The following is a 16,238-nucleotide window of genomic DNA, read 5'->3' as shown; positions in this document are numbered from 1 at the left end:
CGTCAGAGAAGTGTGACTAGCCCAAGGTCACCCAGCAGCTGCATGTGAACGAGCGAGGAATCGAACCTGGTTCACCAGTTTACGAGTCTACCACTCTTAACCACTACACCACACTGGCTCTCAAGAGAATGGAAATACTTTCAGAGGAAGATGGGACAAAACGAACGCCAGCTAGACCTTCAAATACAGAGCAAACTGTTGTGCGTTGGGATAAGATTCCATTCTTATTTCCTAGATAGCGCATACCAAGCCTAGAGAACCTGTTGCCCTTGAGATCATAGAATCATAGAATCATAGAATTGGAAGAGACCACAAGGGCCATCGAGTCCAACCCCCTGCCAAGCAGGAAACACCATCAGAGCACTCCTGACATATGGTTGTCAAGCCTCTGCTTAAAGACCTCCAAAGAAGGAGACTCCACCACACTCCTTGGCAGCAAATTCCACTGTTGAACAGCTCTTACTGTCAGGAAGTTCTTCCTAATGTTTAGGTGGAATCTTCTTTCTTGTAGTTTGGATCCATTGCTTCTCTGGAGCAGCAGAAAACAACCTTTCTCCCTCCTCTATGTGACATCCTTTTATATATTTGAACATGGCTATCATATCACCCCTTAACCTCCTCTTCTCCAGGCTAAACATGCCCAGCTCCCTTAGCCGTTCCTCATAAGGCATCGTTTCCAGGCCTTTGACCATTTTGGTTGCCCTCCTCTGGACACGTTCCAGTTTGTCAGTGTCCTTCTTGTACTGTTGTGCCCAGAACTGGACACAGTACTCCAGGTGAGGTCTGACCAGAGCAGAATACAGTGGCACTATTAATTCCCTTGATCTAGATGTTGCTGGATTATAATTTCCAGAGCTGGATTTAGGGCAGTTTTGGTGGTTCCTCCACACAGGAGGCCGAGCCAAAGGGGTACAAAATTGAGAAGATCCATTTAGGGGTGCCAAATTTTGGGCTCGTATAGGGGCCAAAATTTGTATTATGAAAGATTACCTAAGCCCACCCAGTAACCTCTCATAATCCCTGACCCTTGCTACCAGGACTTCCACTTCAGCCAACTGCTTTGCAACAGAGTTGGTTCACACATTCAGATGCTGAGTCTACATGGACTGCAACCTCAAGTCACCATGTAGGTGCATTTGTGAACCAGAGATACTTAGTCACAAATGCCAGCCACGATCTCTGTGTGTAAGTAGGGCACACTCTCGTATTTCTCATATGATTATTCTATTTATCTATAAAACTTACTAGTCACTCCTCGGTTGCAGAAAAAGAAGATTAAAGCAGTAAAGACGGGGGGGGGGGGGAACAGGCAACATTAAGACAACCCGCCAGCACACATGCAATTGGGAAACAAACTCTTGCCAGAACTGTCACTATCTTCCTAGTAAGGTTTATCAGAAAAATAGCTCTTGTGCTGACGGATGTTTGTGGGAAGTTTTTTCACACTGAGGGCCACATTTCCACATTTCCCATTGGGAAACCTTTCTGGGGGCACTTATCAGTGGGGAGTGTGGCAAAAATGGGTGTAGTCTGACATACCACCATCCAGCCAAGCAAGAGTTTGAGTGCTGGAATTACAGTAGCAAGGACCATTCAGTTAGTAACCAAAGGGTTAATTCTCTTGACAGTTACTCCAGCAATGAGAGAGTGGCGGAGGTGTTGATTAACAACCCATCAGAGTGCCATGATGCTCACTGAGGTAACATGTGCTCTGATTGGCTGTGTGGTACTGAGGGAGTTTTCCTCAGTACATGTGGTTGAATGTCTTCCTACTATGAACAAGGCCAGACAGGAGAAAGACTAAATAATAATAATAATAATAATAATAATAATAATAATAATAATAATAATATCCTCTTCAGCATTCAAAGCATGTTGCAGCTAGGTAAAAATCAATCGAGGGGAGTGCAGCAGAGGGCCAGAGGTATGTGTGGGGTGGGCAGGGTCCCAAAGCCTGGATATATAGGTATGGCAGGCAGGAAATGACAAACCTAGACAGCATCTTAAAAAGCAGAAACATCACCTTGCCAACAAAGGCCCGTATAGTTAAAGCTATGGTTTTCCCAGTAGTGATGTATGGAAGTGAGAGCTGGACCATAAAGAAGGCTGATCGCCGAAGAATTGATGCTTTTGAATTCTGGTGCTGAAGGAGACTCTTGAGAGTCCCATGGACTGCAAGAAGATCCAACTGATCCATTCTGAAGGAAATCAGCCCTGAGCGCTCACTGGAAGGACAGATCCTGAAGCTGAGGCTCCAGTACTTTGGCCACCTCATGAGAAGAGAAGACTCCCTGGGAAAGACCCTGATGTTGGGAAAGATGGAGGGCACAAGGAGAAGGGGACGGCAGAGGATGAGGTGGTTGGACAGTGTTCTCGAAGCTACCAACATGAGTTTGACCAAACTGCGGGAGGCAGTGGAAGACAGAAGTGCCTGGCGTGCTCTGGTCCAGGGGGTCACGAAGAGTCAGACACGACTAAACGACTAAACAACAACAACAACAAATAGATGAATATCAATAGGCAGGGAGTTCCAAAGTGTAGGTCCTGCTACACTACACGATTGAATTTTTACAAATACAGAGTGGGTTTTTTGTTAGGGCTACCATTTCTGGACATTACTGGGATTTCAAAGGTGGAAGTGACACCCGGGGGGTTGTCTGGTTTGTCCTGGATCTTTGGCACATTAACTGAAAAATCACAGGTCTTCCTACTTTCAACTTTTGGGGTGTCCTGGTTTTTTACTTTTTGAAATATGGCAACTGAAGGAGTGTCACTACCCCCATCGATCTACGCGAACACTGAGGTCCAGCTCCGAGGGCTTTCTGGCGGTTCCCTCACTGCGAGAAGCCAAGTTACAGGGAACCAGGCAAGAGGGCCTTCTTGGTAGTGGCGCCCGCCCTATGGAACACCCTCCCAACAGATGTCAAAGAGAGCAACAACTCTCAGACTTTTAAACAACATCTGAAGGCAGCCCTGTTTAGGGAAGCTTTTAATGTTTGATGCATTATTGTATTTTAATATTGTGTTGGAAACTCCCCAGGGTGGCTGGGGAAACCCAGTCAGATGGACGGGGTATAAATAAATTATTATTATTATTATTATTATTTAACTTATCTTATGTGTCACATGCAATGACGATGATAGCAACCACAACCACCAGCAGCAGCTGGTTTCTTTTTAACTTATTTGCCAGCAACCTAGCGAATGCTGGTTTATGCCAAATTGTTATTGAATGCTGTCTTGTTGTTGCATAGGAATAGTGGTACAGAAATAGGTGAATAATGAAATAAGTGAACTTAAAGAAAAGCCATAAACAGTACTCAGACTTCCTCAGACGCCGTCAGTCACAGTCCAAAGTGTCGATTGTAACATCTGGAGTGTATAAGCCCAATTCTGCTTAATCTTCTAGTCAACAAACACCAACTATCTTCTAATTTTTACAGGAGTGTTAAGGGTTTTTTTTTGCAGCAAATGAATGAGAAAAAGTTTTCTGGGACGTTAAAGAGGAAACTATTTATTAAAGCATGAGTATTCACGTTTTGCAGTCCCATCAGATGCACAGAGCGTTATCCTGAGTCATAAGAATGTAAAACACATGGGTTGGGGGGGGGGTTGGAGGAGGAGTGGTTGTAAAAAGTGAGGTCAGAGCAAAATGAAATCCAAAACAGTACAAACAGGGATGTGTACATACTTAGCAATTGTCATTCACAAGACAGTTCCTGTTGACAAAGGCACCCTAGTGTTGGTAAGCCTAAGTTTGTTTTGGCTCAGTCCATGAGTGATGTATTATTATTATTAATTAATTAAATGTTTATACCGTCCTGTACCCATAGATCTCTGGGCGGTTAACAACACAGAACTCCAATATAAAAGAAACAAGATACACAATAAAAACAAAAACAGAAACAACCCCAAAATCCCCACTTGTCTCAGGGTCCAGGTCGGTTTATATGGAGAAAGGTGGTCCTTAAGGTATTGCTGTCCTGAGCTGTAGGATTAATATAGGTTTGTGGGCAGGCTTATCTAAGCAAAAATATTTTGAATACGTGCCAAAATAAGCTCAGTGCCTGATATCAATAGGCAGGTAGTTCCAGAAGTGCAGAAACGCTTGATGTGTTGTAATTCACATTTTACACCCCCACAACCCATAACCCAGGATAACACTCCATGGATCTGGTGGGTTGTAGGCCACGAAAGCTTACGCTGCTATCTATTTCTCTCTCTCTCTTTTTGCAATATATTTACCTTTAACCTTCTGCAAGACTCTATGTCCTTCTACTTGCACCAACTTACAATCTGTTCACAATTCCTTTTCACTGAAAAAAACTCTTCATTCTTACGAGACCCAAGTAGCAACCTCAGTTCTTAAACTGAATCGATTCAGGAATTAGGGCACAAGACATAGCAGTGTTCTCCTCATTGCACTTTTCTCGTGATCTGATCTCCGACAACTTTCTGCTCGAGTAAATCTTTTCCACTCCATGGTGCACACAGCACGTTTAATGGATGCTTCCCAGCTTTGCTGTCCCACACACCAGTGGCTTAGTGATTCAGATACCTTCCTACTAGTCCTTTGTACCTTAAATGATGAAAATACACAGCAGAGGATGAGGGCCTCCAGACTGCCAGTATTTCACAGAAAGCTCAGTAGGTCGAGCACAAGACTCTTCACCTTGGGATCGTGAGTTCGAATCCCACGTTGGGCAAAATATTCCTGCATTGCAAAGGGCAAGACGAGCCTTGTGGTCCCTTCAGACTTTGCAATTCTACAATTCTATGAAACACACACCAGAAACTCACACCCTGGGGCAACACATACCCTTTTAAAAAATAAACTGACTTTCAGGAGTTTAGAAATTGATGGGGAAATGCGCTGGGAAATGTGAGGTGCATGAGTGACCAATTGTAGGATTGGGACCCCTGACATGTGGCCATTGAACCTTTGCTTAAAAATCTCCAAGGAAGGAGAATCCATCACTTTCCTCCCCCCCCCATTTTTTTATTGGTTTTCCAAGTTTATAACAAATATAACATACAAAAGAGAAAAAAGAAAAAAAAAACATACAAATAAACACTTAATCCTTTTAAAAATCCAATTTAGTTTTCATTGTTAACTGACTTCTTCAAATCTCCCCCTAACTGAATTCCATTGTATCCCCTTGTAACAGTTTTCCAATATCTTCTTTCTAACAAAATTTACTTTTTCAAATTCCTTTCTTTACTTCTTTTCATAGTTTCTCCCATAATGTTTTAATCATATTCTATTCCTAAGCCAATTTGATAAATTCAAGTTGCTTCTACTTGTCTTATATTACAATATTTAGCTAAGTAACCTTTACATTCCTTCCATTGTTCCTGGTGGAATCCACTGCTTTCCAAGGTAGCCTGGGCGTAGCTGGGCGGGGGCAGCGGAAGAAGCTCCCCCCCATCAAGTAATTAAATAAAAATACTTAACTAAAAGTAGAAATTCTAGAAAGATTTTGACAGATTTCCCCCCCCCCCCAGCACTCAAAAGAAAGTAATTTAAAACAACTGCTCCTGAGACATTTCATCATTTCGAAGCTGCTAAACAGAGCCAGGCAGAGGATGATAACCGAGGGGTGGGATCAGACCCAGGTCCCATCCAGTCCCGAAGGGATCCCGCAAGCAGAAACATAGCACCACAGCACTTTCCCCACCTGTGATTCCCAGCAACTGTTGCTCAGGGGCTTCTTGCCTCCGACAGTGGGCTAGCAGTCTCTGATAGCCTCATCCTCCGTTTTCCGGTCTAATCCTCTTTCAAAGGCCATTGCTGCCTCTTGTGGAAGTGAACTGTGCCGTTTGGCAAACCAGGATGAGCAGAGGGCGAATGCCTCTCGCCCTTGCCACCTGCCCACCAACAAATCACAACAAATGCTCCGTAGAATGGAAGCACCACGAAAGCAAGCAAATCAGCACAAACACTCAATAAACAAGTTTTCTGGTGCAGCCACTAATCTCTCTCTCTCTTTTCCCTCTTGCAAACCCAGCTCCCCACATACTATCCAGAGAAGATCGCAGTCCTTACCTGTCTACTCAACTTGATGGAGAAAGCTCCGCTCTTGCTTCCAGATCCCTGAGTCAGCCCGGCAGCAGTCCCCTGTTACTCCAGAGTGCTAACTCAATGCCGCCGCCGCAGCCAGACTCCTTTGGTTTACTTTGACATTGACGTCAGAGTCCTTTTTCTAGCGTCCAAAAAAACTTTGGCAAAAGGAAGGGAGGGAGGAATAAATTTGCCTGCTGCAGAACCGCCTTTACGACTGGGAGAGACGTTCGGCCATGTGGGGGCATTTCCAGAAAGCAGCATGTCTAATCTCTCATGCAAAGGGTTTTTATTTATTTATCCTGTGCCCTGTTCTGCAGGGAAGTCGGGAGCAGCTTAGAGTGGGCTCCTTGGGCAGATTCCAGGCCCTGATTAGCCAGGGACCTGCTTAGTTTTAGCACAGTAACAGCTTTGTGCCGTTAGCAGGCCCTTTTTGTGGCAACGCATCTGAAAAATGCACCGCGTCAGAAAATATGGAGAGCGTAGTCCCGGAAATGGCAGAGGAATGGCCAACCCAAATGATCAGGATAGCTTCCTTATGAGGAAAGGCTAACACCTTTGGGTATTTTTAGTTTTTATGGGGCAGAGGGAATGCCTGAGGCTGCAATCGTCATCTTCTTTGGCGATCCCTCGTAGCCGAGTAAGGTTGACTTCCATAAACATGGTTTTAACAATGAGTCTGTAAGTGGATAAAGGTAAAGGGACCCCTGATCATTAGGTCCAGTCATGATCGACTCTGGGGTTGCGGCACTCATCTCGCTTATTGGCCGAGGCAGCCGGCGTACAGCTTCCGGGTCATGTGGCCAGCATGACTAAGCCGCTTCTGGCGAACCAGAGCAGCACACAGAAATGCCGTTTACCTTCCCGCTGGAGTGGTACCTATTTATCTACTTGCACTTTGACGTGCTTTCGAACTGCTAGGTTGGCAGGAGCAGGGAACAAACAACGGGAGCTCACCCCATCGTGGGGATTTGAACTGCTGACCTTCTGATCGGCAAGTCCTAGGCTCTGGTTTAACCCACAGCGCCATCCGTGTGCCTTCCGTAAGTGAATGTGGAGGCCAATTCTGGATCCACACGTCCTTCCACAGTGGGGACATTGGTTTCTGGGCGGCAGTTGATCACGGTGAGGGTTTGCCAAGCCTGCCTTCCTCTTAGCACGTTTCTCGCTTGCAACCTGAGTTCAAGTGTCTTCAAAGCCCATGGTAAAGGCTGTTCTCAAATTGGAGCACTCGCAGGCAAGTGTTTCCCAGTTGTTGGTGTTTATACTACATTTTAAAAGATTTGCCTTGAGACATTCTTTAAATCTCTTTTGTTGACCACCAGCATTATGCTTTCCATTTTTAAGTTCAGAATACAGTCATACCTCATGTTACAATTGCTTCATGTTATGTTTTTTCAGGTTGTGTCCCGCAGCGACCCGGAAATACCAGAAAGGGTTACTTCCGGGTTTCGCCGCTCACACATGCGCAGGTGAGCTAAACCGTGCTTCACACATGCGCACAAGTGCCAAATCACATTGCGCACCTGCGCAGATACGGCGCTTCAGGTTGTGGGCTTTTCATGTTGCGAACGGGCCTCCGGAATGGATGCTGTTCACAACCAGAGGTACCACTGTAGAGTAGTTGCTTTGGAAGACTATCATCAGGCATCCACACAACATGTCCAGTCCATCGAAGTTAATGTTGAAGAATCATGAGGCTGCAATCCTAACCGTGTCTACACAGTCAGAAGCAAGGCCCACTGAATTCAGTGGGGCATCCTCCTTAGGTAAGCGAAATCATGAGCACCGGCCGTATTTTTCTAACGAGTGTTTTATGCCCACTGCTTTAATGGTTAAGCAGTAATGAATATTGCCAAGAAAGAGGGTAGAGAGGTTTCTTTCTTCTCATCTGTAGGGAACATCTAGCTGGCCAGACCTGACCTGCCAGGGGTCCCAATGAAGCTCATGAGGCCTTTAGTCTCAAATGTAGTGGTGTCCGGTGATATTTTAAAGTGAGTTTCCAATTGCTCCTTTGATTGGAATAAGGGGGGACCTCACTGCTCATCAGCTGAGGGGCAGAGAGGCCGTACCTTGGTCCAGGAGAGGGAAGCCGACTGCTGCTAAATCTGAGATTTTTCTTTGCATGGCTTTTTGATGGAGGCACCCCCGCACCTGGAAACAGCCCCATTATCTTTCAACTGTGCTCCAATTTACAGCCACTTATTTAGATCTCTTTTCTCTCTCTTTATTACACAAACTATATATAATGGCATGGCAATCTGGAATGTAGGATATGTTTCTTGCTAGTCACCAGAAAGGATTAATTTGCAACAGTGACGAAGTCCAGGAACAGGCTGCAGTCATCTCATTTGCCATACTGTTCTCCTTTTAGCGGGTGGTGCTGTGGTCTAAACCGCGGAGCTTCTTGGGCTTGCCGATCGGAAGGTCGGCGGTTTGAATCCCCACAGCGCGGTGAGCTCCCGTTACTCTGTCCTAGCTCCTGCCAACCCAACAGTTCGAAAGCACACCAGCATAAGTAGATAAATAGGTACCACTGCGGAGGGAAGGTAAATGGTGTTTCTGTGCGCTCTGGTTTCCGTCATGGTGTTCCATTGTGCCAGAAGCGGTTTCGTCATGCTGGCCGCATGACCCAGAAAGCTGTCTGTGGACAAATGCCAGCTCTCTCGGCCTGAAAAGCGAGATGGGAATTACAGGGACAGAACTACCCAAACTGTACAGAAACTTATTCATGTATGCTACTACAGCGACAAGAATGTTGCTTGCCCGAAAATGGGACGAAGGAAGTCCCAGCAAAAGAAGAATGGATGCAAAAACTCATGGAATATGCAGAAATGGTAAAACTTACTGGGAAAATAAGAATCCAAGACAACAAACTTTTTATAAAATAATGGGAATGGTTTATTGAATATTTACAAACAAATAGTCAACAGATAAGAACAGGATTATTGTAACAACCTGCAGTTTCGTAAGCGTATATATATTTAAAGTCGATGAATGAAAGAACAAATTAAGTTAATTTGGATATGCAGAAAATATTAAAAATAAATTTAAGGAGCCGGAGAAAGAGGGGGGAAGGAAGTCAAGTTTTGAAATGTTAAAATGACTGTAAACTTATTGAAAGGCGTAAACCTTAAATAAATAAATAAATAAATAAATAAATAAATAAATAGTGAGATGAGCGCCGCAATCCCATAGTCGCCTTTGACTGGACTTACCCTTTTACCTAGCTCCTTATCGATGGGAGTTTCAAAGAATGAAGAAGAACAGTTCCTAATTCTTGACTATTAGTTATTTAATTTATACTCCACCTTTCCTTGGAGGAAGCTCAAAGCAGCAATATTTGTGAAGGCAGGGAAGGAAGCAACAGTCTGGGGGCCGGGGGGCTGGCAGGCAAAGGGAGCCATTTAAAGTATGGTTACTAGATTTTCTTGAATGAATCCGGAGACACTTTTTTTAAAAAAAAGCTGAATAGCAACAGGGAGTAGTAGCGGGGACAGTGAGGCAAATGACTCTGGGCACAAGCACACATGCATATTGTATAAAGGGGCAAAGCCCTTCTTTTGCACCCTGTGAAACATAAATTCGCAAAGTTTTTAAAAAATTGGGCAACGGTCAGCCACCCGCAACTCCTGAGCCTCCCCCATCAGTCAAAACAAAGGGGGAGGGGGGCAGGGGATCTGTACCATCAGACGTCCCCAGTTCCCCTTCTGCAGTGGCAGTGGGAGTCAGCAGCCCAGAGCCAACCTGGTAGCGCAATTGGCTATGGCTGGCTTCTGGAGCTGCTCGCTGCCGTGGCACCCACCACTTTTCCTCACTGGAAGTCCCCATATGATCTGCTGCACACAAGACACATAATACAGTGGTACCTCGGGTTACATACACTTTAGGTTACAGACTCCACTAACCCAGAAATATTACCTCGGGGTAAGAACTTTGCTTCAGGATGAGAAAAGAAATTGTGCGGCAGCAGCAGTAGGCCCCATTAGCTAAAGTGGTGCTTCAGGTTAAGAACAGTTTCAGGTTAAGAACAGACCTCCGGAACGAATTAAGTACTTAACCCGAGGTACCACTATATATCATTCCCATGCTGCCAGGGTGAAAACTACTCCATAATCGTCCTTATCATTTCTGAAGTCCGCTCGACACAGTTCAAGTACATTATCTTGGTCACAACAGCTGAGGCTGCCGCTGCCATGTTTCCCGGTGACAGATTTGCAAATCCGGGGACATTCCGGGGACATTCCGGGGACGGAATTTGTCCAGGGACAGATTTGCAAATCCGGGGACGTCTGGTAACCCTAGTTTAAAGGAGAGTAGGAGGTGCTTCAGGGCAGTGGCGTCGCAAGGGGTGTGTGGGGGCGGTTTGCCCTGGGTGCCATGTCTGGGGGGTGACAAGAAGGCACCCCGCAGGGTGCTTGCCCCGCCACCCCTGGCCGATGCGCCGCAAGCAGCCACCGTGCCACTGCCACATGTGGAGGATCCCACCACCGTCCGTACGGTGCTCGGGCGCCGCCACTGGCAAACCGCTACATACAACGCATGCGCGGTGTTGCATGCAAGAGCTGTATGTAGCAGCGCCGTACATGTGCTGCACATAGTGGTTTGCCGCCGGCACTGCCCGAGCGCCAGACGGACGGCAGTGGGATCCCTCTGTTACCACTACAGCTGCGAGCAGAGGTTCCCACCACCATACGTATGGCGCCTGGGCGGCAGCGCCGGCAAACCACTACGTACAACGCATGCACGATGTCTCACGCATGCGCTGTATGTAGTGACGCTGCACATGCGCCCTACGTAGTGACGCTATGCATGTGTCGTACGTAGCGGTACAACGTGTGCGCAACCGGCGGTTTGCCCCGCCCCAGGTTTCAGTTAGCCTTCGTTCGCCCCAGCTTCAGAGAGCAGTTTGGCAAAGCGCTCTGTGAAAGGGGTTGGGGTGAGCTTTAGCCAAGGGGTCGGCAAGTTGAGTGGGGGGCGGCAGCAGCCCCCTAATATGTGTGTATTTCTCTGCTTCAACTTTTGTCCGGGGATTTGCTTGCAGTGAAACTTGCTAAATATTGCCTAAAATGCTCAAACAAGTCTGCTGTTGCAATTTCATCCACAGGGTTAAAAAACAAGACAAAATGAAATAAGGAGACCACTACTATGTAATCCTTTTCTTTGCTTTAAGCTTTTTCTGTGATGAATTGCACCCCTTTGTGTTTTGCCATCTTAAACCTAAAACATTTGAGTTTATTGCGCTCTGCCAAAAATGTTATTACAGCAGCTTTATGTTTCAAAGGCAGTTTAATTCTTTTCTTCATAGTGACCTTTGGTTATTTTTAAGCAGATTTCCCCCCTCGCTCCCACTCTTGTCTGGCCATCGTCAGCTCCTGAAATGAAGCTTTCAATGCCTCCAGAATATTTTTCTAAGAATGGTGGGGGAAAGAGAGAGAATTTTCCAGGGTCCAAATTATTTATACACTTCTTGTTGTGGCCAATAAAATGCTGACTCCAAACAAATCAAAAATCACCCCACCCCCCTCCAGATATCATTTTTATTCCGCGTGCATGATGATTTGTGCTCATGATGGTATTGGAGTGGTTATATGTAATCCTGCTTTCATTACAATTCCACTATTATTTATTTATTTATATTTGTATACAGTGATACCTTGGTTTGCTTATGTCTTGGTTTGCATACGTTTTGGATTACAAACACGTCAAACCCAGAAGTGCATGTCCCGTTTTGCAACCTTTTTTTGGATTACAACCCATTTTTTAGGGGGATTACGAATGAATTTTTTGGGGAGGCCCCATTGGCGAAAACACGCCTTGGGTTACAACCTGTTTTGGTTTACAAACGGACCTCCGGAACAGATTATGGTTGTAAACCAAGGTACCACTGTACTACCCTTCATCCAAAGATCGCTGGGCGGTTCAGAACATAAAAATACAGAATGGAAGCACAAAATATACAATACCCAAAAAAAAAAAGAAGCGAAGCGAAGCGAAACACAAAACAAAACAAAACAAAACAAACAAAACGAAACAACAATATCTCTCCTCATCCATTCTAGAGGGGCTCAATGGCCAGTATTACAGCCTCTGTAACACACTGCAGTTTTACCCTAAATGTGGTTGGCATGTGTCAGCCAATGATCCAACAGCATTGCTCATTCTTGCAAGTCTTGAGAGACTTGTGCAGTTCTTAGACCTGTGATCCAGGCACGGCCAAGGGCCAAAAATCACTTCCCTTGGTGGGGCGTGTCTCTTTTTGGTAAGACTGAGAAAAATGCAGATGAACTGAGACTGCTCTGGCCTTTTGCTATATATAGAGGATCCAATGGCTATTTTTAAGTTGATTATTTGGAAAAGAATGGTAGCAGCGAGTCCCCTCTTGGGAATGTGGCGGAGAAAGAATAATAATGAGATGAAGTGGAGATAATTTAACAATGGAACTTGGGGCAAAGGCTGCCACCTAAAACTTTAAACAAACGATCTTTCTGATGAGACACAACATAGATCTACTCGAGCGGCAGTCTTGGATGTTGCACATCCTTGAGAGTGCTGTCTAAAACCACCGAGCTGTCTAAACATGCATATGCTGGAGCTATGGTGTCCTATGCCCCCTGCACGGTTCCAGGTTCAAATCTCAAAGTCCTTCGGTGGCTCTGCGCAAGCCAATATTCTCCTGAGCTCACAGTGCGTATCTGCAGGCCTTTCTTACATGGCTGTTGTGACCAAGATAATGTACTTGAACTGTGTCAAGCGGACTTCAGAAATGATAAGGACGATTATGGAGTAGTTTCCACCCTGGCAGCATGGGAATGATATACAGTGGTACCTCGGGTTAAGTACTTAATTCGTTCCAGAGGTCCCTTCTTAACCTGAAACTGTTATTAACCTGAAGCACCACTTTAGCTAATGGGGCCTCCTGCTGCCGCCGCGCCGCCGGAGCACGATTTCTGTACTTATCCTGAAGCAAAGTTCTTAACCTGAAGCACTATTTCTGGGTTAGCAGTGTGTATAACCTGAAGCATATGTAACCTGAAGCGTATGTAACCCGAGGTACCACTGAAGGGAGAGGGGAACGGTTAATCATTAATATTATCTACACATAGTAAATTCCTGCACTCTGCTAGGATGGTCAAAACAGCCCAAAATTGCAGTTGTTTGCAAAAGTCTAAATCAGACAGGTCAGGAGGTCGTTTTCTGCCTAACCAGCTACTTGAAACTGCTGATGCTAGCTACAGGTCAGAAGGTCGCTTCCTGCCTAGCCAGAAAACTGCTGTTAACCGAGAAAACCACTAGCAAGATGTTTCCTACTTTACTTCTGCTTAGTAATGCAAGAATAAGAAGAGATACGAAGGGAATGCTTAGCTAGCAAAAGAAGACACGTGTACAAGGAGGTGGGAGGGAGTGCTTGGCTTAGCAGAAAGACAGGAATGTTTAGCAAGCAATAAAATGTGTTAAGCAAGCAATATTTGCTAGCCGATTGGGGAAGTCTGGGGGTATAAGAAAGTCTGCTGAAGTGTCTTGCTTTACAGCCAGTATTTCTAGGAACTAACTAGCAGGCTGTCTCTGAGTACAGACCTTGACTCTGTGCTCAGATCTCAATAAACTCTTTTTCTCCAAAGAAGATTTTGCTTTCCTGGTACTTTTGTTCCCTCCGAGGTCCAGGGGATGGCGTGGCTAATGGATCCCTAGGTAAAAAAGGCTTCATTTCTTTGGGGGCTCGTGCCGGGATCAGCCCCCTCCCCAAATACGGACCGGAGGGCCAGGCTCAACCAAGGTGAACAGCTCCAATCGGCGTTCGCATTTCCGGTGCACACCCTGCCAGTTTGTAGGGGGAGATTGCCACACCGTCCTGGAGCGGAGACATCTAGTTGAGGGAGAACAAGAGGACAGAACGGCGCCGAGGGGACAGGTCCGCAGCGGAGAAAGGTAAGCCCGAAGGAAAGGGCTAGGGGCCCGAGGGAAAGGGCTAGGGGCCCGAGGGAAAGGGCCAGAGGCCTGATCAGCCTCACCTGGTAGTTGGCAGTAGAGTGCCCGGCAGTAAGAATGCCACCAGGAAAGGAATTGGTAAAGGTTTGGGAAAGGGAATGGGGCAGAGGGAATTGAGTGTTTTGTTGACATGTTGTGTGTCAGATACTCCAGTGGATGAATTGTTGAATGAGGGCCAAGGCTTAGTGTCCCCTTGGCCGAGCGATTGTAGGGTTGTGCATTTTCTGACAAACTGTAGCATGTGACATGTTGAAATTAAGTTATTTTGGTGTGTTTTGTGTATTGCGTGCTGAAGTTATTTTGGTGTGTTTTGTGTATTGCATGCTGAAGTTATTTTGGTGTGTTTAGTGTGTTACATGTTGAAATTATATTGGTGTGTTTTGTATGTTGTATGTTGCATGTCAAGATACTCCAGTGACTGAATTGTCAAGTGTGGGCCAGGGCTTAGTGTCCCCTTGGCCGAGCAATTGTAGGTCTGTTGTGTGTGAAGTGTGAGAGAATTTTTACTGTGAATAGTAGCGAAGGATCTGGAAGAAATGGGTTCTGGCCAAAGTAAAAGTACCCCTTTGAAATGCTTTTGGGGATTCAAGCTAATGAGAGGGGAGGACGAGGACATTGTGTAAATTAGATTGGCCCACCCCAAAATAACAAATTGGCCGTCCACTGGGACCCTTGATTTGCAACTCATTAATCCATTATATCAGAACATTTTGAATGTCCACCCTGATCAAATCCCCTACATTTCCACATGGAAGACCAATATGGAAAAGAACCCCCCCCTCCTGGCTGAAGTCATGCTGCCAAAAGGTCTCAGGCAGCAGTATCTGCTCAGTCAGGAAAACAGGAGGACAACCCCCCAGTCCTCCAGGATTCAGAGAAGGAAGAAGATAAAGTTTTAATGCCCCCACCGCCTTATGCCCCGGCAACAGCCCTGGCACCACCCCCGCCACAGGGAACAGATGGCCCAGCCCCAATCCCGTGGACAAAAGAGTGGGGAAAGCAGTGAAAAGAGTGACCCTCCATAGGGCACATAAAGCACAGGAGAAGGGCGCGGCCAGAGTGATGCCTCTCCATAGAGTGTATGACCCTCTGGCCCCCGCGGGACCTGATGGGGTGGTGCCCAATAGAACTCATACAGTTCAACATGTCCCTTCTCTAGTGCAGATGTTTGTAATTGGAGGAACCAAAAACCCTTCATTTGAGGAAAACCCTGCCAAAATCATTAAGCTGTTTGAGGGAATTTTTTTAAAACATACAACCCCACTTTTTATGATGTGTAATATTTGATGGATGCCCTGCTAACTACAGAAGAGGCTAGGCAAATTCATGCTGAAGTCCGAGCACACATGAGAGCGCAGGGGGCAGGAGATCAAGCTGTTGCAGCAGGATATCCTGAAAATACACTGAATTGGGATTATCAGATCACTGAAGGGCAAAATACTCTCACCATTTATTGCCAGAATGTCTTAAATGGCATGAGGAGGGCAGCCAGAAAACTCACCAACTTCGTGGAGGCCAGAGAAATAGTACAAGGAACAGAGGAGGCCCCTGGAGCCTACTTAAAGAGGCTGAAGGAAGCCTACCGCCAGTATACTCCTGTGGACCCAGATGAGGCTGCCAATGCCCCTATCATAAAAACTGCTTTTGTAGCCCAGGCAGCGCCCGATATTTGCCGAAAAATCCAGATGGGCCACACCCTGAAATGGATGTTAGAAAATAGCCCAAACCACTTATAATCAGAGAGGAAAAGAGACCCAGAAGAAAAAGAAGTACCAGGCAAAGAAGTTGATGGCCCTGAAGACGGGAGGTCCACCGTTAGAAGAAGAGGAGGGCGAGGCCGCTTAGGAAAGAATCAGCGTGCCATCTGCCGAAAGGCACCTATTTCCTCTCCCAGGCTAAAATGAGGAAATGTCAGATGCTACTACTACATCCGCGTTAAAAATTCCAAGTCACCAGAGCCCTGAGCCTGGCAAAGGGACAGAAGATAAACATTTATACAGATTTTAAGTATGCATTCCTGACTTTACATGCCCATGGAGCCTTATGGAAAGAAAGAGGTTTGCTTACCTCCAGAGGAAGCCAGGTGGCCCACCCACAAGCTTTATTGAACCTTCTGGATGCTGTATGGGAGCCCGATGCAGTGGCAGTTATCCATTGTTATGGACACAAGACTGGACCAGGAGAAGTG

General features: G+C 46.0%; 1 protein-coding gene and 1 long non-coding RNA gene across 5 annotated transcripts in view; one reads left to right on the top strand and one right to left on the bottom strand.

Annotated features, from left to right (window-relative positions):
* GPR20 (G protein-coupled receptor 20) overlaps nucleotides 1-6,184 on the bottom strand; it is a 31,379-nt gene extending 25,195 nt beyond the window's left edge. For 2 of the 4 annotated variants that reach the window (XM_081918945.1, XM_081918947.1), the window contains exon 1: nucleotides 6,047-6,184. The gene's annotated coding sequence lies outside the window, so the exon portion shown is untranslated. Of the gene's footprint in view, nucleotides 1-4,579; nucleotides 4,715-5,678; nucleotides 5,804-6,046 lie in introns of those variants that run through there. The other 2 variants (XM_081918946.1, XM_081918944.1) reach the window with 2 other exon arrangements.
* Nucleotides 6,185-13,155: 6,971 nt separating this feature from the next.
* Nucleotides 13,156-15,718, top strand: LOC309374336. Its single transcript, XR_014170534.1, has 2 exons — nucleotides 13,156-14,532; nucleotides 14,567-15,718. It is a non-coding gene; the product is annotated as an uncharacterized lncRNA (long non-coding RNA).
* The last annotated feature ends 520 nt before the right edge of the window (nucleotides 15,719-16,238 follow it).

The sequence above is a fragment of the Podarcis melisellensis genome (assembly GCF_964234715.1).
Source record: "Podarcis melisellensis genome assembly, chromosome: 7".
Taxonomy (NCBI): Eukaryota; Metazoa; Chordata; class Lepidosauria; order Squamata; family Lacertidae; genus Podarcis; species Podarcis melisellensis.
Note: the sequence above shows the minus strand (reverse complement) of the source record. Positions and strands in the feature narration are given on the sequence as shown.